At 41.4% G+C, this 24,021-nt stretch overlaps 1 long non-coding RNA gene across 1 annotated transcript; it reads right to left on the minus strand.

The window, feature by feature from the left end:
* Nucleotides 1-20,982: 20,982 nt before the first annotated feature.
* On the minus strand, nt 20,983-22,770 carry LOC127096792 (uncharacterized). The gene is made up of 2 exons (XR_007792825.1): nt 22,537-22,770; nt 20,983-21,224 (listed from the first exon to the last, which is right to left on the minus strand). It is a non-coding gene; the product is annotated as an uncharacterized LOC127096792 (long non-coding RNA).
* Between the last annotated feature and the right edge of the window lie 1,251 nt (nt 22,771-24,021).

Here is a 24,021-nt window from a genome sequence, read left to right on the forward strand (position 1 = left end):
TCTATCCAAGCGCATCACGGCAATATTGGGGACTTCGTTCCAATACTTCACTACAATCATGGAAGCAAGCGTAGCAAGAGCGTCTGCCATCCGATTATCCTCTCGGGGTATATGATGAAAGTCAACTTCTGTAAAGAAAGTCGAAATCCTTCTCGCATAATCTCTGTACGGAATGAGACTTGGCTGATTCGTCTCCCATTCGCCCTTGATCTGATTGACAACCAGGGCCGAATCACCATACACATCAAGATGTTTGATTCTCAAGTCAATACATTCTTCAAGTCCCATAATACAGGCCTCATACTCAGCCATATTATTCGTGCATTTGAAAGTTAGCCTTGCTGTAAGCGGAATATGTGTGCCATGAGGAGTAATGATTACTGCCCCAATTCCATTTCCATATTGATTTACAGCGCCATCAAACACCATCGTCCATCTGGAACCAGGTTCCGGACCTTCATCAAGTGTAGGCTCATCACAATCTTTCATTTTCAAATACAGAATTTCCTCATCAGGGAAGTCATACTGAACTGACTGATGATCTTCAATCGGCTGGTGCGCTAAATGGTCAGACACGATACTACCTTTGATAGCTTTTTGAGCTCGATACTCAATATCATACTCAGACAACAACATCTGCCAACGGGCAATCCTCCCAGTTAAAGCAGGCTTCTCGAAGATATACTTGATTGGATCCATTCTGGATATCAACCAAGTTGTATGATTTATCATGTACTGGCGCAAACGCTTAGCAGCCCAAGCCAAAGCACAACACGTCTTCTCAAGCATAGAGTACCGAGACTCACAATCAGTAAACTTCTTACTGAGGTAGTATATATCAAATTCTTTCTTTCCTGATTCGTCTTGTTGACCGAGGACACAACCCATCGAGTCTTCAAGCACAGTCAAATACATAATCAGAGGTCTTCCTTCCACAGGCGGAGACAAGATCGGAGGTTCAGACAGATATTCCTTGATACTGTCGAAAGCTTTCTGGCAATCCTCGGTCCAATCATGAGACTGATCTTTCCGAAGGAGCTTGAATATCGGCGCACATGTGGCAGTCATGTGGGATATAAATCTGGAAATGTAATTCAAGCGGCCAAGAAAACCTCGGACTTGCTTTTCAGTTTTGGGCGCAGGCATCTCTTGGATTGCTTTGACCTTTGCAGGATCAACTTCAATACCTCTTTCGCTGACAAAGAAACCCAACAACTTGCCGGAACGGACTCCAAATGTACATTTGTTCGGATTCAGGCGAAGTCTAAACTTCCTCAGACGCTGAAAAAGCTTCAACAAATGCTCAACATGCTCAAGTTCCGTTCGGGACTTGGCAATCATATCATCAACATAGACCTCTATCTCCTTGTGCATCATATCATGGAACAAGGTAGTCATAGCTCTTTGATACGTGGCTCCGGCGTTCTTCAGACCGAAGGGCATCACTCGATAACAAAATGTTCCCCAAGGTGTGATGAATGTTGTCTTCTCCATATCTTCGGGTGCCATTTTGATTTGATTATATCCGAAAAATCCGTCCATAAAGGAAAAGACTTTGAAGTTAGCTGTATTGTCTACCAACATGTCAATGTGTGGTAGAGGAAAATCATCTTTTGGACTAGCTTTATTCAAATCTCTATAATCAACGCACATACGAACTTTTCCGTCCTTCTTAGGAACAGGCACAATATTGGCCACCCATTGAGGATATGTAGAAGTCACCAGAAACCCCACATCAATTTGCTTCTGAACTTCCTCTTTGATCTTCACTGCCATATCTGGATGAGTTCTTCTGAGCTTCTGCTTCACAGGCACGCACTCAGGCTTCAAAGGCAGGAAATGTTGCACAATATCTGTATCTAGACCCGGCATGTCTTCATATGACCAAGCGAAGATATCTGGATATTCTCGTAGCAAACTGATCAAATCCTTCTTGACAGACTCTTCAAGAAGTGCCCCGATCTTCACCATACGAACACAATCCTCAGACCCCAAGTTGACTGTTTCCAAATCTTCAAGGTGCGGCTGAATGATCTTCTTCTCGTGCTCAAGGAGACGGGTAATCTCATCAGGAATTCCTTCAACATCATCTTCCTCTGCCTCGAATACAGGGGATTCAAAATTGAGAGATGGCGTTGGATCATTATGTTCAATGGGTTTTAGAATCAACCTGCATAATGATTTTGGTTAATGAAAAACTTTAGAATTTTAACAAGCAAATCATTATGCAGATGAAAAATGTTTGCTTTTATTCTTGTTTTTATGGGTTTTTTGTGATCACTGATTTCATGCAAAAAAGCGAAAAGTGAAAACAAAGGGAAGACAAATGTTTAACAATGCATTAATTGAATGAAAACATCATTGTATATATGCTGCCAACAATGTCATCACTTCTCCTTTTGGCGTGGGAGAAGGGTTTTAAACAAAGTGAACAATTACTCTGATCTATGGATGACTGTAGGAACATCTACAGCGACCCAATTGTGGCAGACACCACCAGGTATGACAAAATTGTTCAAATCTTTTGCATCCTCTTCCAAGATAGCAGCAGCTTCCTCTTCAGGTTGATCATCATGGATGAATCCTCCACTCGTGAACAAACCTTGCTCATTGAATGCCCCAGAACAGTAGCCAATGCCAGCTCGGGATCTGTTGTCTTCTAGCTCAATCACCTTCCCTAAACCAGCAACTGCACCACATTCAATGGCCAGCTTTGCATCACGGTAGGAAGCGAATGATGGAGACTTCTTCTCAATTGGTTCATCAATAGATAAAGCTTGGAACGGAGTTCCAACTTCATCCTCTGCATCAATATATGAGAAAGAAGACAAGTGGCTAACCAGGAGAGCCCTCTCCCCCCCTACCACAACCAGTTTCTTGTTTTTAACAAACTTCAGCTTCTGGTGTAGGGTGGATGTCACGGCGCCAGCCTCGTGAATCCATGGTCTGCCTAAGAGACAGCTATAAGATGGGTGGATGTCCATTACCTGGAAGGTAACTTGGAAATCACTTGGTCCGATTTTGATTGGGAGATCAACTTCCCCAATCACGGTCTTGCGCGACCCATCAAAAGCCTTCACAACAACCCCACTCTGCCTCATAGGAGGACCCTGATATGACAATCTAGAGAGTGTGGATTTAGGCAATACATTTAATGATGATCCAGTGTCCACCAGCACGTTGGACATAGCATCGGATTTGCAGTTTAGAGATATGTGTAAAGCCATGTTGTGGTCTCTTCCCTCCTCAGGGAGATCAGCGTCACTAAAACTCAAAGTGTTGCAAGCAGTGATGTTTGCAACTATACTGTCAAATTGCTCAATCGTGACGTCGTGATCAACGTACGCCAAATCCAATACTTTCTGCAGAGCCTCCCTATGGGGTTCTGAATGCAACAACAAGGATAGTATGGAGATTTTGGATGGCGTTTGTAGAAGCTGGTCTACAACATTATACTCGCTCTTTTTGATGAGCCTCAGCATCTCATCAGATTCTTCACTCAAAATGCCACTCGAGCCAACAGAAGAAGTGGGAGTCTTTTGTGTGGAGGAGGGTCTGGCAACATCAAGTGCCGGATTCTGAATATTAACAGTGGTCCCAACCGGACGCTCAGCAGATTCAGAAGCAACAGGAGCTTTAGCAGGTGCAGAGAACACACGACCACTCCGGGTCAAGCCGCTTACATCGGCGATGTTGGTTACAACAGTTGAAGGCAAAGGCACTTCGACCCCATCTTGCACAGCAACAGGGTTGTATCTGAATGGTATAGCTCGGTCAGAAGAATAAGGCACGGGGCCTGCAGGTTTAATCACCAAGGAGGGAGAAGCCTTCGGCTTGCTGCTATCATAGCGAATAACAACAGGCTCGGGTAACTTGAACACGGGGGATATAACATTAACCTCCGGTTCGTCCTCATCGACATTGCGATTCTGCAGAATCTCAATGGTTCCTTCGTCTAATAACTCTTGCAATTCTCTGCGGACCTGGTTACAACCCAGGCGATTCACCGAACAGATGCGGCATTTGTCGTGGTCATGCTCCATGTGGCTGTATTGACACAGCAAACGATGTAATTCCACCAACGACTGTCGAATATGACTTACATATTTGACCTTATATTTCCCAGGGCATCCCTGGACCATATTCACAGACTTCCCATGCGAAGGCAATGGGTTTTTAGTGACATTTGGGCCCGAATCTTCGAAGCTCAAAATTCCACATCTCATAAGGTCTTGAACCTTAGTCTTGAGTGGATAACAATTTTCTATATTATGGCCCGGAGCTCCGGAGTGGTACACACAATGCTGGTCTGGCTTATACCACCATTGTGGGTTTGCAGGAATAGCGGGAGGATCCCTGGGAGTAACCAACTTTCTTTCCAGTAAGGAGGGATATAGCTCTGCGTATGACATCGGAATCGGATCGAAGCTGATCTTCTTCCTACATAATTCATGTTGGCCTGATTGGTTGTACTTCCACGAGGCTGGTAAGCCTGTTGCTGTGGGTGTTGCTGTTGCTGATATTGAGGCTGTTGATATTGTGGCTGATGTTGAGCCTGCTGATTATCTCTGAATACAGGTGCTATATGAGCCACCTGGTGCTGATGACCGGCACGGCGTGCGGGTTTCCTCTGAACAGGAGGTTTCCTTGATTTAGTATGGGACTGCACAACATGTGCTTCCCCATCCTTCTTCTTAGCAAATGCTCCATACCGCTTGCTAGAAGAGCCTTCATCTTTTGCCAAACGTCCTTCACGGACACCTTCTTCCAACCTCATCCCCATATTCACCATCTCGGTGAAATCAGATGGAGCACTAGCGACCATCCGCTCGTAATAAAAAGAACTAAGAGTCTTCAAAAAGATCTTAGTCATCTCTTTCTCCTCAAGCGGTGGAGTAATCTGAGCAGCCAACTCTCGCCACCTCTGGGCGTACTCCTTGAAGGTTTCCTTGTCCTTCTGTGACATGGACCTGAGTTGATCTCGGTCAGGCGCCATATCGACATTATATTTGTACTGCTTGACGAAGGCTTCGCCAAGGTCGTTGAAGAATCTGATATTGGCACTATCCAAGCTCATATACCATCTGAGCGCAGCACCCGATAAACTGTCTTGAAAATAATGAATCAACAGCTGATCATTATCAGTTTGGGTTGACATCTTCCTGGCGTACATGACCAGGTGAGCAAGTGGACAGGTGTTCCCCTTGTATTTTTCAAAGTCAGGTACTTTGAATTTGATCGGTATTTTCACACCGGGAACAAGGCATAACTCGGCAGCAGACTTGCCGAAAAGATCTTTACCTCTGAGGGTCTTCAATTCCTTCCTCAGCTCAAGGAATTGGTCATTCATAGCTTCCATTTTCTCATTGACGTCCGGGCCCTCAGACGGCTCGGAATGATAGATGGTATCTTCAAGCCTCGGCATAGTATGCACAACAGGAGGAGCAGCAACAGGGACGGGGCTAGATGCCGGTATATGAGCAAAAGTTGGAGCAGGGATATCCGGCATGAAACCCGGAGGCATACCCCAAGGGAACCCGACTGGCATTGCGTGAGACGCAAAATGAGCACTGGCGGCTAGCACAGACGGAGCTACAATTTCAGAGACGACAGTCCTCTGAACAGGAGTGGCAGGCGGTTGAGCGGGTTGATTCTGAGCAGCAAGAAGTTGCTCCATCAAAGCGCCAAGTCTGGCGACCTCTTCCTTCAGTTCTCTATTTTCTTGTTCTAGCTGATCCATAACTCTGGCAGAATTTGCTCTGGTATAGTACCGGTGAGTCAGCTTGTCTTCAAAATAAATGAAGAACACAGAGTCAGCACAAGAGACCAGAAACAAGGTACCTGCTTATGCAGAATGATGCATGAAATGCTTGTGCAGATGTTTTGTTTTATTTTCAAGGAACCCTTAAGGTATTATTTGCAATTTTTGAATTTTTAAGCAATTTAAATTCATTATGGAAAACATCTCATTCCATATATCGAGACAAAGAAGTACATCATTTTTGATTCAATTACAAGGAGAAAAGGAAAATAACATCCTATGGATCCCTAGTAGCTCGGGATGCTGGAAGACGAGAAACACACAGCTTCTTGATCTCTCTCTCATAGGCAGCTTCCATATCTGCTTTCTCCTTCGCAAGCTGATCATACCTCCTCTTCCAGAATTTGGAAGACTGAGGAAGCAAAGAAGTCCACGTATCATCGGGATCGTCGATCACTCGATGCTCAAGGAACTCAATCAAAGCATCCTTCTCCTTAAGCTGCTGCAGCAATTCCTCTCTTTCACGGATCCAAGCACGTGAAAGGTCTTCTTCTCTCAACTCCTCTATACGTTGGGTAGGGAGGGTTGAAGGCCCAGCCACATCCAACGGTGTAGGTCTCGGATGGTCGTATGGCATCAAGTAAGTGGCAGCTCTCTGTCTGACCCAGGAAGTATAAGGCTCCAAAGCAATGCAACTCTTCGGACCTAGCTCATTCCTACTCTTCTTGCAGATCTTGCGCCAAGCGCGGACGAATCTGGCTTTCAGGCCTTGGGGATCTTTACCCTCCTGAAAGAATACACCTTCTAACAGAATGTTATGAGGTTTATCCTTTAGGGGGAACCCAAGCTGACATCGTGCGAGAATGGGATTGTAGCTTATCCCAACGCATGTACCAAGAAGAGGCACATTAGGGAATTCACCACAATAGTCAATGATCTGAACGGTATCATACACGCGATCATACCAAGAGATATCATCATTAGTGAGAGACATAAGTCTCTGAGACCACCGTAGACATCCCTTGTTCACTTTAAAGGCAAGGGTCTGCGGCAAGTGCGAAATAAACCACTTGTACAACAGAGGTAGACAGCAGACAATAACCCCTCCACCCTTTGCATTCCTTAGGTGCAAAGAGACATAAGCGTCACCCAACAAAGTCGGAACGGGATTAAGAACTGAAAAGATCCTAATAGCATTCATGTCCACGAATTTGTCGAAGTTGGGAAATAAGACTAAACCATAGATGAGCAATACAAACAAAGCCTCAAAGGCATCCTCACTCATGGCCTTCCCATAGATGGTAGCTTGAGCGACAAGGAAATCAGAAGGAAGACCCTGAATTCCACCTTTGGTAGTCATATTAGCTTTAATCAAAGCTTCATCGATATGCAACAAATCTGCAATCTCTCGAGCGGTCGGAATACTCTCTAAGCCACTGAACGGCACCTGATCCAGAATCGGAATCCCAATGAGGTGAGAATACTCCTCCAAGGTAGGCAGTAACTGGAAGTCCGGAAAAGAGAAGCAATGATACAGCGGATCATAGAACTGAGCTAGAGTACTCATCAACCCTTCGTCAACCTGAGTAGTCAACAGAGGCAGAAGCTTCCCATAACGAGCCTTGAAACCCAAGGGTTCTAATACATAAGATGTCAGATTCCTTAACTCTTTCACATCAGGCTGTTTAAAGCTGTACTTCTTCGTATGCCTTTTTGGTCTTTCCATGTCTGAAAATTTTGCAAATAAACCCTTTAAGATCCTTGAAAATTTTCTTTTTTCTGATGACATGGGATGTAGATGAATGCATGAATGCATGAATGTAACAATCACACTCAAGGATCAAACAAAGCACACCAAACAAAGGTCGTGGGAAAGCTCATTGTATCCCCTAATATCAATCATCCATTTTGGTGGATTTAGGTTTTCACCTTATCGACACCCAAGTTCCATTGATATTAACGGTACATGAACCGGCTCTAACATCCTTAATATCAATCATCCATTTTGGTAGATTTAGGTTTTACACCTTATCAATACCCAAGTTCCATTGATATTAACGATGTTTGAACGACTCAACCACGACTCACGGGTTTGCTGAGAGTCACGAGCATGGAGTCTCGGTTAAGAACCACCCAAAGGGAGTGTACTAGGGTTTAAACCTGCCAGACATGTTCTACCAGAGGTTCCCATAATCATCGTCCCATCTCTCGGATATTATCGGAGGAACGAATACTCGTATTCCAAAAATATTCTCAAGAGAGACTCTTATGAGTGTAGTATCGCGTAACAATCGCATCAGATCTTACATCTGAACAACCTCCGCACTACGTCCTAAAATAGGCCAAGATGGGTTTGGTAAACTAAGGTCCTTGGCTTCTAAGGCACATGATTGAACGAATAATGCCTAACCACAAATAACTTGTGTGACATTATTAATCCAACATGACCTCCACCAAGTGAATGGACTCGCAAGTCAACTGGCTAAGGAATACTCCACACCAGTCAACGAGACTATGCCATTCTCCTATCCTAGAGTGCACTCGAGTTTGGGTATAGAACTCATCTCACAGAGATCACCAAAGCAAACAGCAATTGTATATCAAGCAATTCAAACATTACAATCAATACAGTTATCCCAAATTGTACAAAAATATGTCAAATAACACATAAACAAATATCATACAACAAGGGTGAAAAGTAGGCAATACCACCAGGGAAGGTCTAATGTGATCCCCAGCAGAGTCGCCACTTTTCTGTAGCGGTGTATTCGTCGCTATATGATTTATTGATTAAACCATAAGCAAAGTATACAATGAATCGAGTCGCCACCGCACTTTTATTTATCCTAAGGACTGGTTTAAAAGCGAACAAAAACCTAAGAAGTTTTACACGTAGAAAACTAATGAAAAAGATCAGAGAATCTGGATAAGGGGTAAATTACGCAATGGGAAGGTGTTAGGCACCCATCACGTCCTAGGTACTCCTAGGGAGCCCTTTTCACACTTGTTGTATAAAAAATGTTTATTGGTTTTGACATATTGTGCAAACATGAATGGGAAGATGAGAAAAGAATGTACAAGTTAATTATTTTTGTGTTTGAACGGATGAACCCGTTGCCTACGTACCTTCCATCAAAGGTAAGGATCAAAACGCCGTAGTTCGGCTAAAAGATTTCCAAAAATTAGTGAGTTCAATTTTAAAACACAAGCACTAAGGCTTTTCATTACCAATGGGAGAAAACTCAACCAACATCAACAATCCACCATGCGAGGACGGCTTCAACATACTAGTGAGGGGTTAACCCTATAATAAGTATGGAAGACTTACAATCAACTCACTACGGATAAGGTAAGATTTACATCAACCACTATGGTAATTAAAACCTACGGCTAATGTATGAAAACATATTAACAGTGGACAAAGCCAAAACAATTGAATGGTTGAAGTTAATTGATTATGATTATTCACAAAATATGGTCAAGGTATGATTAGGATTGATTCAAAGAAGTGTTATGAAAAAGTGAAGTTTGAAAAGTCAAGGACTTAAGGTCCAAGTTTCTAATTTGAAAAGACATGAGGATGTTTGCACAACAAGTCAAAGTTTTTGAAAGCAAAGTGTGAAAAGGTTTAGGACAAGGAGGGTATGGATGATGGAATGTAAAACTTCTTAGAAAGGTTCACCTCTTGAAATCATATAGAAGATGATTCAAGTGTGTCCTTAGGAATGAGGCAACAAAGCAAGTAAATAAAAAGCAAGGTGATACCGGATGCCATCAATGGTCTTATACCAATCTCACAAACAAAAGCGGATATCGGATACCAATAAATGGGTTTACACCAATCTCCTAAAATAAACAATGATACCAGATGTCATCAATGGTCTTATACCAATCTCACAAAAGCAAAAGCGGATGTCGGATACCAATAAATGGGTTTACACCAATCTCCTAAAATAAAAACAAAACTTGGATGTCGGATGCCAATCTATCTGGACTTATACCAACCTCCAAAGTATGGTCATAGGAATACAAATGCCACATCACAGGGACTTACAATTGCATCCTCTCATACAACAAACAAAAGCAAAGAAGATATGAGTGACCAATGAGGTCTTACACTCTATCCTTCCATATCATGGGAACAATGGCCAAAGAACATGGTCTTACAATTGTCCTCAATGGGTAAACTCAAACAAACCACAAGGATATGCAATAATGATCATACAAGAATTAACAATCAATAATGATGAATGCACAATGGCAAGTAAGCAATCATGTTCAAATGAATCAAGTAATCAAACCACATAAACAAAGAGCACACACTATATACAAGCATCAGGCTCACACAAGGGTGAGGCATTAAAGCCAACTAGAATAGGGTTAAAGTTGCTCTTAACCTTGCCATTGAGGGGCTAAGGTGAAGCAGATGAAAGGATATGAGGGGTGTGCCTCATCACTCTTATCCCTGGTCAGGGAGAGCATTGAGTATCAGAAGGTGTGGGAGTTCAGAAAGATGGAACTCTCTCCACAAAGTATAGACTCGATAGATCTTGGGTTTTACTCAACATGCATCAAACACAAGTAGTGTGAGCAATGTGAGAGACTCACAGAATAGTAGGAGATAGGCTACATATCTCTTTTGTCTACCAATTGCCTCACATGAGGTCTTTACCTACTTAGGGACAAAAATAAACAATCACAAACATCGCCTCTTAAGGAGGACTTCAGACAGTTGCCTGGCTAAATAACAAGCCAGGTCTTCCAGACTACATGGAGACAAGAGAGTCTACCTCAATGCAAATGCTATACAAGCAAAGCAATGCAAGTTCTCAAGGAACTAAAGCGACTATGGGTACCTGAAATCAATCAAATATAATCAGAATCCCAATCACAAAACTAAAACAGACAAATTATGAACCAACAGACAACACAATCAATCATGTGTGCAAAGCACAAACTCAAATGGAATGAGTTAGCATCCTACAAAACAAACAAGTTAGCTCACAATAATCAAATGAAACAACTCAATCAACTTGCATTAATTCCTTTAAAGCACTTTGCTTCTTAACCTGAAAAGTCAAAGTCAAACTCAAACATGAGAAGTAAGACCACTAGGACAAGCCTAGGGTCAAAAAGGAGGGAAAAATCTTAAAACAGCAAGTGAAACATGATCAAAACCAAGATAATTCAATTAAGAAGAGATCCCAATTGGTCTCATATCAAAACAATACACCAATTTCATTTTATGTACGATTTAGGTCAAAGTAAGCAAGTGTGAACCACATATGAGTAAACAGAATGATTACAATCAAACAAATTCTAAAACAGCTCAATAAATTCCACACAAATTCCAGCTCAAACAGGACACATTCAATGAGCTGCATATCAAATTTCATAGCATTTGGACAAGTGGAAGTAGGGAAATTAAATTCAACAAATCATGGTATGCAAAAATCAACCTAAAATAGGTCACAAAGTGTACATCAACCTCAATCAATTGTAAAACAGTGAGAACAAATGGGAAATGGATGGGACCAAAGCCAAATTGAAGCTAAACATGTTAAGAAACACTCCACCAAATTTCACATTCATATGGTAAGAAATGAGCATTTCACAAGATATGGAAGTTTGCTACTCAAGCAAAACCCTAAAAGTGCTAAACAGCAATAAAAAATCCCAATCAAATGGGAAATGGATCAATTAAATCCACAAAAAAATCATGGTGAAACTAGACATATACAAGGTATCTCATGCAAAAAATCAGAGCCATAGGCCTAGTTAAAGCATGGAAAATTAAATCATGAACACAATATAGCATAGTGTGACACATATTATCACACTCAAAAAGATTATATCATATCTACCAAACCAGGGATCCAAAAACTACAAACTATACATCAAAATCACCAGGCATGAGTCAAGAACAAGCATGTGAAATTTCATTCAATTTGGAGCAAGCATGATTATTTTATGATCAATATGGTGAAACATACATATAATGCATACATGTCAAAAACCAATAGACCAATCCAAAAAATCACCAGGCACAACTTGAGTTACTATGCCTAAAAAAAACTAGAGGAAATTCTGAATCTAACAAAAAAAGTCCCATTCGATTTGGATTAAAGATGAATTAAATATGATTTTTAGAAGATTGATTAAATTGTGAAATAATTATTTAACTTGGAAATGATTAATTTAAGCAGCAATGGCATTCTTGTAATAATCACACGCCATAGCCAAAACGCCGCGCTCCATTAAAAGAGCTGGCAGCACGTGATTGGCTTGCTTCAGCGGGAAACGCCAATTTTGAATGGCCAGGCGCGGACGATGGATCAAACAAGTGATTTTCCAGAATTTTGAAGAAGTTCATCGCGTTCATCATTTGTTCTTCATTCCAGATTCGGTTATGAACAATTTTCAACCAAATCATACAAATCATATACCGTTCTCTCCGTCTCTCCACGCAGGTCATGGATATGGCAATGGTTTGGTCCAGAAGTTAATATATAAAGAGATCCACTCAAGAATTGTTTTGTCACACAAACTTTGAATCAAGATATCTACACGATTACTCCATGGAAATGCATGATTCAAACATCAAAATGCTCTACGTTCAAAGATCTATTGAATCCACATGGCAATTGCAACAATTAGAAGATTCGAAAATCTCACCTTCTTGAAGTACAGTGTGAAATCCTTGCTCGTTTTGTTCCAATTCGTGAAAACAGATGTAGTGTTATGCTCAAGAAGATGATTGATGATGAAAATTCAGCTCAAAGGTGCACGAGGAAGTGGAAATTTGCAGCTGCCATTGGGGAGTGATGCTTTGCAACAATTGGAATTGGCCACGATTCTTGCTTCAAATGCTTCAAACAGAACTTTAGAATCACCTGCACCTGAAGAATCAACAAAGAACTTGCCACAATATTGATGAATTATTGATGAAATGATGAAGAAAGTAAATGTGAAAAATGTGAAAATTGAGAGAATTTTGTGAGTTTTTGGATTGGATCTGAAAAAATGATTATCCTCCTTCAATTCTGTTAGAATTAACCTTTTATACTTCATGTTAATCCACCCTTTAATCATGATTAAGCAAAATTGAATGATTAGCAAATGAGCTCGTTTATGGAAATTGGCCTTTTTGCCCTTATGCACCTTGAACCAATGGAACAGTAGTTTTTCACTTTGAGCAAATCATAAAATGCATTTGGAAGCTATTGGAATTGGTCCCATGTGAAAATTCCTTGTATTTTGAAATTTGGACTTTTTTCCCACCAATTTTAAAATGGTCCACTTGAAAAATGACCTTTTTATGTGAAGGTTTTTGGTGAAATGTGATGATGGATTTGGATAGTACACATCAAATATGGTTTGCTCAAAAAAGAATCATCCAATTTGGCCATTCCATGTGAAAGTTATGCCACTTTGAATTTAGGCATTTTTGGAAAATGATTTGATCATAACTTGCCAACCATACATGGGAATTAAGTGTTCTTGGACTTTTTAGAAAGGCAAGAACAAGATCTTCAACTTTCATGTTGGACAAATTTTGATTTGAAGCTTGTATGATGAAGTAACTTTGAGGAGCAAGACTTTCCCTTTTTGGCAGGTGAGAACTACAGGTCATTTCCATTTTTGGAAACTTTTTGTCTGACCTCAAATCCTTCAATGTGGATGTTTGAAATGCCAAATGAGGCTTATATGGACATGAATGAGACCTTTCCAACCATCTCATACCTTCAAAATCCTGATTAAATGCACAGTTGACCACAATTGACTTTGCTAGGGTTTTGGTTGACTGAGCCATATTCTGATGAATTCCAAGCCTTAATCACTTGAGATCTTGATTCAAAATGATACCATAGCTCATATGAATCTCTGATGAATGATCATGGTGCCCAAATTCTTCAAGAATGGTCACCATCTAGCTCAATGACTTGCCTTTGACTGATTGACTGATAATTGCTTCAGCTGCAAGAAACATGGTTAGATGACAATATTTTTGTACTTTTGGTTAGTAAACATATGAAAAGCAATGATATACAAATGCAATACATGCTTGGTGATCCAGAATCACACTCACAAGATGACCCACCCACTAGGAGGGAAACAAAGATGTACAATGATCCTTGAGGCAATGATATGACATGATATGATGCCTTGAGGCCATGAGGGGTCTTAGGGCAAAATTTGGGGTCTTACACCTACTTCCCTACTCAATAAATAATAAATAAAATATAATTCTATCCAAGTAGGATGTAATTTCACAATCCAATAAGTCTGAATGTTACTTCATTTAATCAAACATATAGTCCAAACAACGGAATTAAACAAAAGTATGGCATCCATAGCTTCAACAAATCATCTACATAATTACTTTAAATTAAAAGATATGTAACATAATAACATAAAGAAAACAATCATTTATCGGTGTTACGTATCAAAGCAACTCTGCTAGTAGATTCGACCGATAACAACGTGAGGTACATCTCCAACTACTCAGGTACCTGAGTGTCTGTACTCCGAGGGAGCATAGACACAACAAACACAAATGGGGTGAGAAATTCATTCATATAATTGTTACCACGAAAAATCTCTAAGGCATGCTGAAAGCGTAATTAATGAAGGAGTCCTGTGAATGCGGGGGTTATACCCCATCAAAGGATGAAGAGATGTTGGAGGCAAGCAAGAGTAGGAAAAACACAAATCAAAGGATGAAGCCGACAGGGCAAGTTGGCCTGGTCGACAGGCCATTCTGTCGACCAACGTAAGGTTTGAGACTTAAAGAATTATAGTCAAATGTGCAGAAGACAGCATCGCCCTAACGTCTGGGCGGGAGAAATTTGAAATTTAAAATAAACAACAATTTCAAAAAGAATAAGAGCGCCATAATATGGAGCAGTTAGCAAGACATGGGTGCAGCGGTTGTGCAGATTGTGTGACATAACATCTGCTAGTTTTTAGGAGTTTTAGCTTATGAGTAGTTCATCTAGTTTAGTATAAATAAAGTGTCCCACAAGGGGCTCAAGGTGTTCACTTTGTACTAAAAATCACTTGTAAGAGAACTTCCCATTCCCAGCGCGAGGAAGCAAGAGTTTTTTGAGAGTGCTATGTACGTGAATCACCACATTTACGCTGTCGACACTGATTCTATTACGATAATAGAGTTTACCAAAAGCGTGTTCGTTGTGTACCTTTTTTGAATGTTATAGCACTGTCGGTCACGAGTCACCTATAGGCGATAACATTATCTAAACCGTCCGTGTGGAAAAACCCTACGCTTGTTCGACACTTTGTCAGGAGCCGTTCCTCACAAAGTCATTATGTCGAGTTGGACAAGTCTCACCTGCACTAGCACATGTCCTAGGATCAACTGGTCGATCCTGCAAGTAACCCTTGGTTTTAAAGCCTAGGGAGGACCAACGGTTGTTTACCAATTTCCACAGTAAACAAAATGGCACGCCCAGTGGGACCGTGCTAGAGCAGTTGCAAAATTGCATGAAACTTAGAAGTAGCAAACTGTATAGTAAGCCACAGAATATTATGAAAATGTCAGAAACTAACACAGATGAAGTTCCACGAGGAACTTTATCCACCACAGAAATAGTAGTCTCGCAGGTTGCCACTTTGCCACCGATGACAAGTGCAGCTTTAACCACGTCGACTACGGGTGCGGTTGGAATTCCTCAGGCCCCCCTGGGGGGTTCAGGATCAACGATAACGACGTTCAGACCATGTGTGCCTCGCTTTGGCACCACAAATCCGCTTTATGGAATGCCGTATTCCTTAATGCCAGGATATCAGTCGACATCCAGTGCATCACTGTTTTCAGATACAAATCCTCCCTTGCAAGGATCAGCACAAGGGGGCAACATGAGGAACGCTACTCAGAACAGAACCATGCCGCTGTCGAACACTTCAGTAGCGGTGTTGAGACAACAAATGGACGATAGTAACCATGAATTGGTTAACATGTTGACCAACCAGATGGGCACATTCTTTAATCCACTAATACAAGAATCTGCTGAAACACATAGGCAGGTGGCGAACCAATTGACACACTTGTGCAATTTTCTGGGGGCACCGGCTCGACAGACGATGCAAATGGTTAGACCGACTGTTCCTGTACAGATAGAGATAGGGGTAGCGGAAGAGGAGACAGTCCACGAAGGGCAAATCATTAGACCCCTTCAACATCAAGGCGTCGAATCAGGAGTCGCGGACGTAACCCGATGGTAATGGTTAACCGACATCAGGATGCTGATCAAATTGTCGACCAACATCGACAAGAAGACTTGGCAGTGGAAAATAATTTGACAACTATTGTCGAAAGGATTATGGCTAGAAATGGCATGGGTGCTACATTGCAAAGGCCGTTATATGCCTCCCCGTTAGCTGAATTTATTCTCCAGGCCGAGGCGCCCAGGGGGATGAAAGTGCCTAAGTACACTAAATTTGGGGGAGAGTCTGGTGAATCGACAATAGAGCACGTTGCCAGATACTTAACAGAGTCGGGGGATCTAACTCATAATGAATGTTTGAGAGTAAAAAATTTCCCCTCCTCTATAACTAAGGCTGCCTTCACATGGTTTACTTCGTTGGCCCCAAGTTCAATCGATTCGTGGGCCAAATTAGAAATAAAGTTCCATGAACAGTTTTACGAAGAACACTCCAAAATTAGTTTGGCAGAATTGTCTAGTATCAAGAGAAGGTTTGCTGAGAGCATCGACGATTATCTGAATCGTTTTATGTCCTTAAAGGCTAGGTGTTTTACGCAAGTGTCAGAACATGAACTAGTTCAAATGACCGCAGGAGGTTTAGATTATTCCATTAGGAAGAAGATAGACCCAACTTTTGTTAAAAGTATGTCACAACTAGCTAATAGGGTCCGACATCTGGAATGGCTAAGGTTAGAAAAAGTTAGGCACAATAAGTCTAAGAAAGAAAAGGTAGCGTTCGTCGAGTCAGACCCAATATGTGAGGCCGATTATGCTTCATCGACCGAATTAGATATTGACATGGCGGAACTAAAGCCAGGGTCTGCTTATGAGTGTCGATCATTGCTGTCTGCACAAGGAAGAAATCCTGTCGAACACAACCCAAAATTCCCTTCGAAAATTTATACTTTCGATGTGTCGAAATGTGAGGAAATTTTTGACTTATTGGTCAAAGATGGGCAAATGGTGGTACCTCCTGGTACTAAAATGCCACCGTTAGAACAAAGACAGAAAAGAGGGTTTTGTAAATATCATAACTATCTTGGTCATAACACCTCTAATTGTCACTTTTTCAGGGATTTGGTTCAGAAAGCAATTCAAGAGGGCAGGCTGAAATTTGCTGGCCGCAAAATGAAGATCGACGCTGATCCTCTTCACCAGGAGGAGGCTCTATTCGTGGAGCCAGTCGAGATCAACATGGTCAAGATCACCGAATACGATGAGGCCAACATGCTGGAGCAAACTGGGGAAAGCCCAAATGTTGATATAACTGATGTTTATCCAAGGGCTGATGAAGACTTTGTGGATTTTCTATATCGCTGCAAGAACAAGGGTTCACAAGTGTGCTTGTGCCCAAGAAGTGGTGCTGTCACCGACAAAATAGCGGTGGAGAATTTCCAGAAGCTACAACTAGGGAAAAGCAAAAGGAATGTGCCGACCAGGGGTTACCAGAATGAAAAAGGCTCAAAAAAGGCTGTGGGAAATGTAGCACCTCAAATTTTCCCCCCTCATTCATGCATTAATTTTTAGGTCATTTAACATTTCATATTGCATTTCAACAAAGTTCATCTGAATTACCTCTGGTCGACTTTGGTCTACTGAAGGTCAAACGGCTAGGGAATAACTTGAGTTACTTCCAACATGTTCAAATGAGGCCTATTCATCATTCGACATATTACTCTTGAAGGAACAAAGGTCCAGCGCACAGGTTACAAATTTGGAAAAGATGACTTGAACTGTCATGCTCGCTAGGCGAGCAGAATGGTTCGCCTAGCGAGCCACCAGAGTCTGAACTGTCATGCTCGCTAGGCGAAGCACACGCGTTTTAAAAATAAAAAATATGACAGAAAAATCTTGGACTTGGACCTCTCTCATTTGAGCCCACAAAGCCACGAAAATCAGGTTATAAATTCTAAATTTCATTGAAACAAAACCCTAGAGAGAAGAGCTAACAGAATTCAGAGCAACCTCCATAGACACTGAAGAAAAAAACTCCATCTCATATAAACCCTAAGATTGCTTTGCAAACCCAACCGGGCAATTCAATTTCATTCGATCTCTCCAATCAGGTTTGCCCTATCTCCATTACTTTATGCTTTCAATTTGAAATTTCTGAATGTATGAGGCATCAAGGGTGAATTTGGAAGAGTGGGTATCGTTAGGTTTCACATGTGGTTTTAGATGTGCATGAATGTGTAGAATAATGCCTTGAATGTTTAATCACTTTGTTGCTGAGATGGATACCATAGGGTTTGGGGTCTCTAAAATCGTACTGTTATCAATGGAGAATCCAGAACCCGTAGGCATTCGCTAGCCCATCGCTAGGCGAGCCTGTAGCGAAGCTTCGCTAAGCCTACGCTAAGCGATCATGACAGTAGTTGTTTTTTTGTTTGCTCTCTAATCTGTTATGTGTTTGTTATGACATGTTTTCTATTGCATCCGGGTACATGTTTTAGTATGTATGTCATGTCTTGATGTGCGGATCCTTGCCCCCTGACTTTGAGTTTTGATACCCTTTTGATGCATTTGTTTGACAAGAGGTTTAGGCCTCCTATCCTTGGTTGCTTTTTGTGAGCTTTTTGTGAACTTTAATAGCATGATTCATGTGGTTGTTATGGTTCTTCTGTTTGGTGCAACTCTTGATTACACCCCATTTTGTTATTCTTACTTGTTTGTTGAGTTTTTGTGAGGGCTCACATGACTCTTGAAGAGATAGCTTGCTTGGTATTCCACTTTATTTGTGGGATACCATTTGGGAGATTTATTCTGATTACCTTGTTGACCTGTTTTCTTTGATGGTGCCAGCTTGAGAGATCATCGGGTTTCTTGCTTCTTTAGTTGTTATTACTTCGGATTTTTATCCGTGTGGTAGATCTCTTGATCCCTTTATCTTTCCTGCATTTTACCGCTTTCTTAGCTAGAAGACCTCGGTAGGAGGCAATGTTTTTGTGTGTTTACTTTTGTGCCCTAAGACCTCCAAGAAGAGGCACCAGTGCTAAAGACCTCCATGAAGAGGCAATTGACGGATAAAAGGGATTAGTAGTCAATCCCCCGTTATTCAGTGTGTCGTTCTTTATGCTCGCACTACGTGTCGATGCTTCAGAACAAAAGCCCAAGATCTTTTGTCCGGTCAGTCAGTGGAGAGGGTTCCACCTTTCTGAATCCCCACTTTACTGTCATGAGCTCACCCTGTCCAGGGTTAATAGCTATGAGGTCTTATCCTCATTACCCTTTTGATCTGCTCACCCTGACGTTCAATATCAGTGGTTAAGAGCCCGTTTGATTACCTTTCCATGGCTTGTTTGTCGAGGTTGATACGACCCCTCTTGACTAAAGCCCTACCCACGTATGCTTGAGCCCCCTTGTTGGCGTGTTTACTTTATGCATGTTTGTTTTGTATGGTGTGATCGTCTCCCCATAGGATTGCTAGGCTTCGTATAGTCTCTCGTCTGTATGTCAATTAAGGTAGCACGGTTCCTTCGTCTAGGACTTCCTTTTTTGCATGAGCATTCCTAAAACACAAACAAATTCATTGATTTTTCTTTTCCTAAGAACACGTTAACTCCTTCTACTACAGGCGAGTAAGTCTCCAAAGGTCGAGCATCCGGTAGATTGCGTAGTTCACCTAAAAAACACAAAACAAACAAATAGGTCAGCCGAGCTACGAAGACTCTGATTCTCATATTCAGATGAGATACGTATGCAGTGGATGCGACATCCGTGCGAGTCATTTTCTTTTGACCCCTATTTTAGTAAATAGTACATTAGATAAACCCACACCCTTTAGACAAGAACAACAAGAGTGGATCCCGTAGAGTACTAAGGATGCGTAGGGGTGCTAATACCTTTCCTTCGCATAATCGACTCCCGAACCCAAGATTTGGTTGCGAGACCTTGTCTTTTCCTTTCCTTTTTCCAGGTTTACTTCGAGCGTTTCCTTTCCCCCCTTTGGGATAAATAACGCACGGTGGCGACTCTTCTGTCATTTCTTTTTCGCCGGTTGTTTTTTTCGCGTTCCTTTTTTAGGTTGCGACATGAAATAAACAAAAAAGGCCGAAAAGCTTCGTGCCGTCGTCAAGTGCTCCTAGAGGTACTTGGATCAAGCCTCAGGAAAAAACAAGATACCCCGCAAGGTGTTGCTGCTACTAGAGGAGGTCTAGCAATTAACTACAGGCGTGAGTTTAAGTCTGAAAAAAGGACTCATGTCTCTGAAAACTATTTGGGGAAGAACCCCATGTCGAGGACTCAATGGAGACGCTTTCAGAGGCGCAAACTGGCCGAAAGAGAAGCTGCAAGAGGCGTGAGCAGCGAGGAGAATGCTGGGAAGAAGATTGTTGTGAAAGTCGACACAACAGCAAAGGAACGAATAAGGGAATACGTCCGTCGACCAACTGAAAGGTGTTCTGAAGAAGTGACTGATGACTTCAATTCAGAATCTGAAGCAAGTCTGGACATCCTGGTCAACGTGGTGTCAATCCTACCAAAAGAATACAAGTGTGTGACTGAAGTCGAAGGGTCGGGGGACTATGCTAACGCTGAAGAAATGGCTTTGCACCAACCAAGATGCTATTTTGTGCTGAACGATGGCTCTGCTGAAAGCCAAGAGGTAGTGTTCAAAAGACCAATGATGAACATGAAAAACCATTTGAAACCACTGCTGATAAGGGCAAAAGTGGAAGGCGTAACTGTCAACAAAGTTTTGGTCGATTGTGGTGCCACGGTCAACATCATGCCACACCATATTCTAAGGAAGATTGTCAAATATGATACGGACATCAGGTCTAATAACGTGGTCTTGTCGGACTATGGAGGAAAGAAGAAAAGCACCATGGGAGTGATTATGGTGAATACCATAGTGGGTTTAGTAACCAGACCGACACTATTCATGGTGATAGATGTAACACCCTTCTAAAAATACCCCAATATTTAATTAAAATAACACCATGCAATTCAGAGTAAATATGCAATTTAAGGGTGTCACACAATTATTTCACACCATGTTCCAAATTATCCTGTCATGCTCATTTATTTAATCAAATAAAACATTTGCATAGTTCGCAGCGGAATAAAATCCAACATCAGTATAAAACATGTAACACAATACATGTAAACTTATTCAACAATCATCAATGAAAATAAGTAAAACATCCCGTCCCGATGTTACATCTATCAGAGCACGACCCCCTAAGGAACTATACTAGACTCCAAGGACTAGCTTCTACTCAATCACTGCTCGTTACCTGAAAATAAAGTTGTAAGGGTGAGTTCCTCAATCGATATAACAAGCATTATAAAATCTCATGTATTGTTAAGTAAATAACACATTAATCACCCTAATCATATCACTTATTCAGTAACGACACATCAACTCAAATATCATATTCAACACCAACACACTTCATACTCATACTCAATGCCAACACAAACACACAACACACGTATAATACTGGAATACATCCATTCATATTATACGCCATACAAAATTTATGCAATGAGACTCCATGCATGCGGTACCGACTATTCTTGAACATATAGTTCAACTTCACCGACCAATCCAGGTACGGCTACCAAGCTCACTAGTCCCACTCATTTGAGACCTAGTGACTCACATCACTAATTCCTCACTATGGGAATTAGCTACCACCCCAAGGGCCATGCTATGCACGCTAATTCACCTAGCATGCAAACATCAACAACAGTCCAAAACGACTAACATCACTAATTCCTCACCACGGGAATTAGCTACCACCATAAAGGCCACAATATGCATGCTAATCATCTAGCAATGCAACATCACAACAAAATCCACAATGGACATATGCTCACACTCTAAGCCATAAAACAGTCCATTCACAACACATGCATAACATATACATTCACAATATTATGCATACCGTCACACATCATCAACACATGTATCAAAACATCATATCATGTCAATTAATTCAATCACAGTATTAGCACACTCTACTAATACCGATACTGCTCAAAACAGCGGGAAATAATCCCTACTATATCACACACGGGTATAGGCAACCATCAATTAGGCATACAACATTTTAATTAACACTTTTTCCCCTCTGCAACAGCGTTAACCGGTTAACGCCCTGGGTTAACCGGTTAACGCAGCACAACACGCTTCCTGTCCCAAAACTTAACAGTGTTAACCGGTTAACACCCTGGGTTAACCGGTTAACGCAGACAAAACAACAATTTACACAATTCAACACAGTGTTAACCGGTTAACACCCTGGGTTAACCGGTTAACGCAAGACAAAAGCTGTTCCTGCGCTAACACAAGGCAGAATGCAGAATTCTCCGCATTTTCCGCCGTTGGAGGACTTCCGGACCTCCGATTCCAATTCCGTAAAAAGCTATACGTTCTGAAATTCACAACTAACTCAAACACAAATTCAATTACAGCCTAAACACAATTTATCCAACATAATTTTTCAGCATTCGTAATCCCAATTAGGGTCAATTCCATGGCTTATCACTACCCAGTACATGCTAATCCATAATACCCATTAAACGACGATAAACCCCCCTTACCTGAGTTAATCCGGCAAAATCTCTAAGCTCCAAGCTCTTCTCCAACCTTTGCTCTCTGGTTCTTCCTCTTTGCCCCTTTCTCCTCTTCTCTGCAGCTTCTCAGTTTTCACGTAAAACCCTTTTACAAAATGAAAACTCTTTTTCCTTATTCCAACTTATATATTTTCCAATAATTATTATTCCAAAATAATAATAATAATAATCCAATAATAAAATAACCCAATTATTTGATTAAATTAATAATATACTATTAACTTAATTTAAATAATTATTTTATTTTATTGGGGTGTTACAACTTTCCCCCACTAAAAGAGTTTTCGTCCTCGAAAACATACCTCAAGCAAATAATTCCGGATAAGACTCCTTCATCTGACTCTCCAGTTCCCAAGTCACATTGCCACCTGCTGGTCCTCCCCAAGCTACCTTCACCAAGGCAATCTCTTTACCCCGCAACTGCTTCAACTCTCGATCCTCGATCCTCATAGGTGATGTTTCAACAGTCAGGTTATCTCTCACCTGTACATCATCTATTTGGACTACATGCGACGGATCATGAATGTACCTCCTCAACTGAGACACATGAAAAACCTCATGCAAATTCGCAAGCGACGGCGGTAAAGCGACACGATAGGCTACCTCCCATATCCTCTCCAAAATCTGATAAGGACCAATAAATCGAGGTGTCAACTTCTTCGACTTCAAAGCTCGACCAACACCAGTTATCGGAGTGACGCGAAGAAACACATGATCTCCCTCTTGGAACTCAAGTGACTTCCTCCTCTTATCATGATAACTCTTCTGACGACTCTGAGCAATCCTCATCTTCTCCTGAATCATCTTAATCTTTTCCGTAGTCTGTTGAACAATCTCCGGTCCAACCACAGCACTCTCACCGGACTCATACCAACATAAAGGTGTCCGACATCTCCTACCATACAAAGCTTCAAACGGTGCCATACCAATGCTCGAATGAAAACTATTGTTGTAGGTAAACTCAATCAAAGGCAAATAACAATCCCAAGCACCTCCTTTTTCCAAAACACAAGCCCTCAAAAGATCCTCTAGTGACTGAATCGTCCTCTCAGTCTGACCATCAGTCTGCGGATGATATGCAGAACTCAATCTCAGCTTAGTTCCCAAAGCCTTCTGCAAACCTTCCCAGAACTTCGATGTAAATCTAGGATCTCTGTCCGAAACAATACTCGACGGAATACCATGCAAACTTACAATCTTCTCAATATACAACTCGGCTAGTCTCTCTAACGGATAATCCATTCTGATCGGAATGAAATGAGCCGATTTCGTCAATCTATCAACAATCACCCAAATAGCTTCAAAATTCTTACTTGTCCTCGGCAAACCAGAAACAAAATCCATACTGATACTATCCCACTTCCACTCTGGAATAGCCAACGGTTGCATTAGCCCAGACGGTTTCTGATGCTCAATCTTTGACTTCTGACAAGTCAAACAGGAATAAACAAA

Source organism: Lathyrus oleraceus, chromosome 6 (assembly GCF_024323335.1).
Source record: "Lathyrus oleraceus cultivar Zhongwan6 chromosome 6, CAAS_Psat_ZW6_1.0, whole genome shotgun sequence".
Lineage (NCBI taxonomy): Eukaryota > Viridiplantae > Streptophyta > Magnoliopsida > Fabales > Fabaceae > Lathyrus > Lathyrus oleraceus.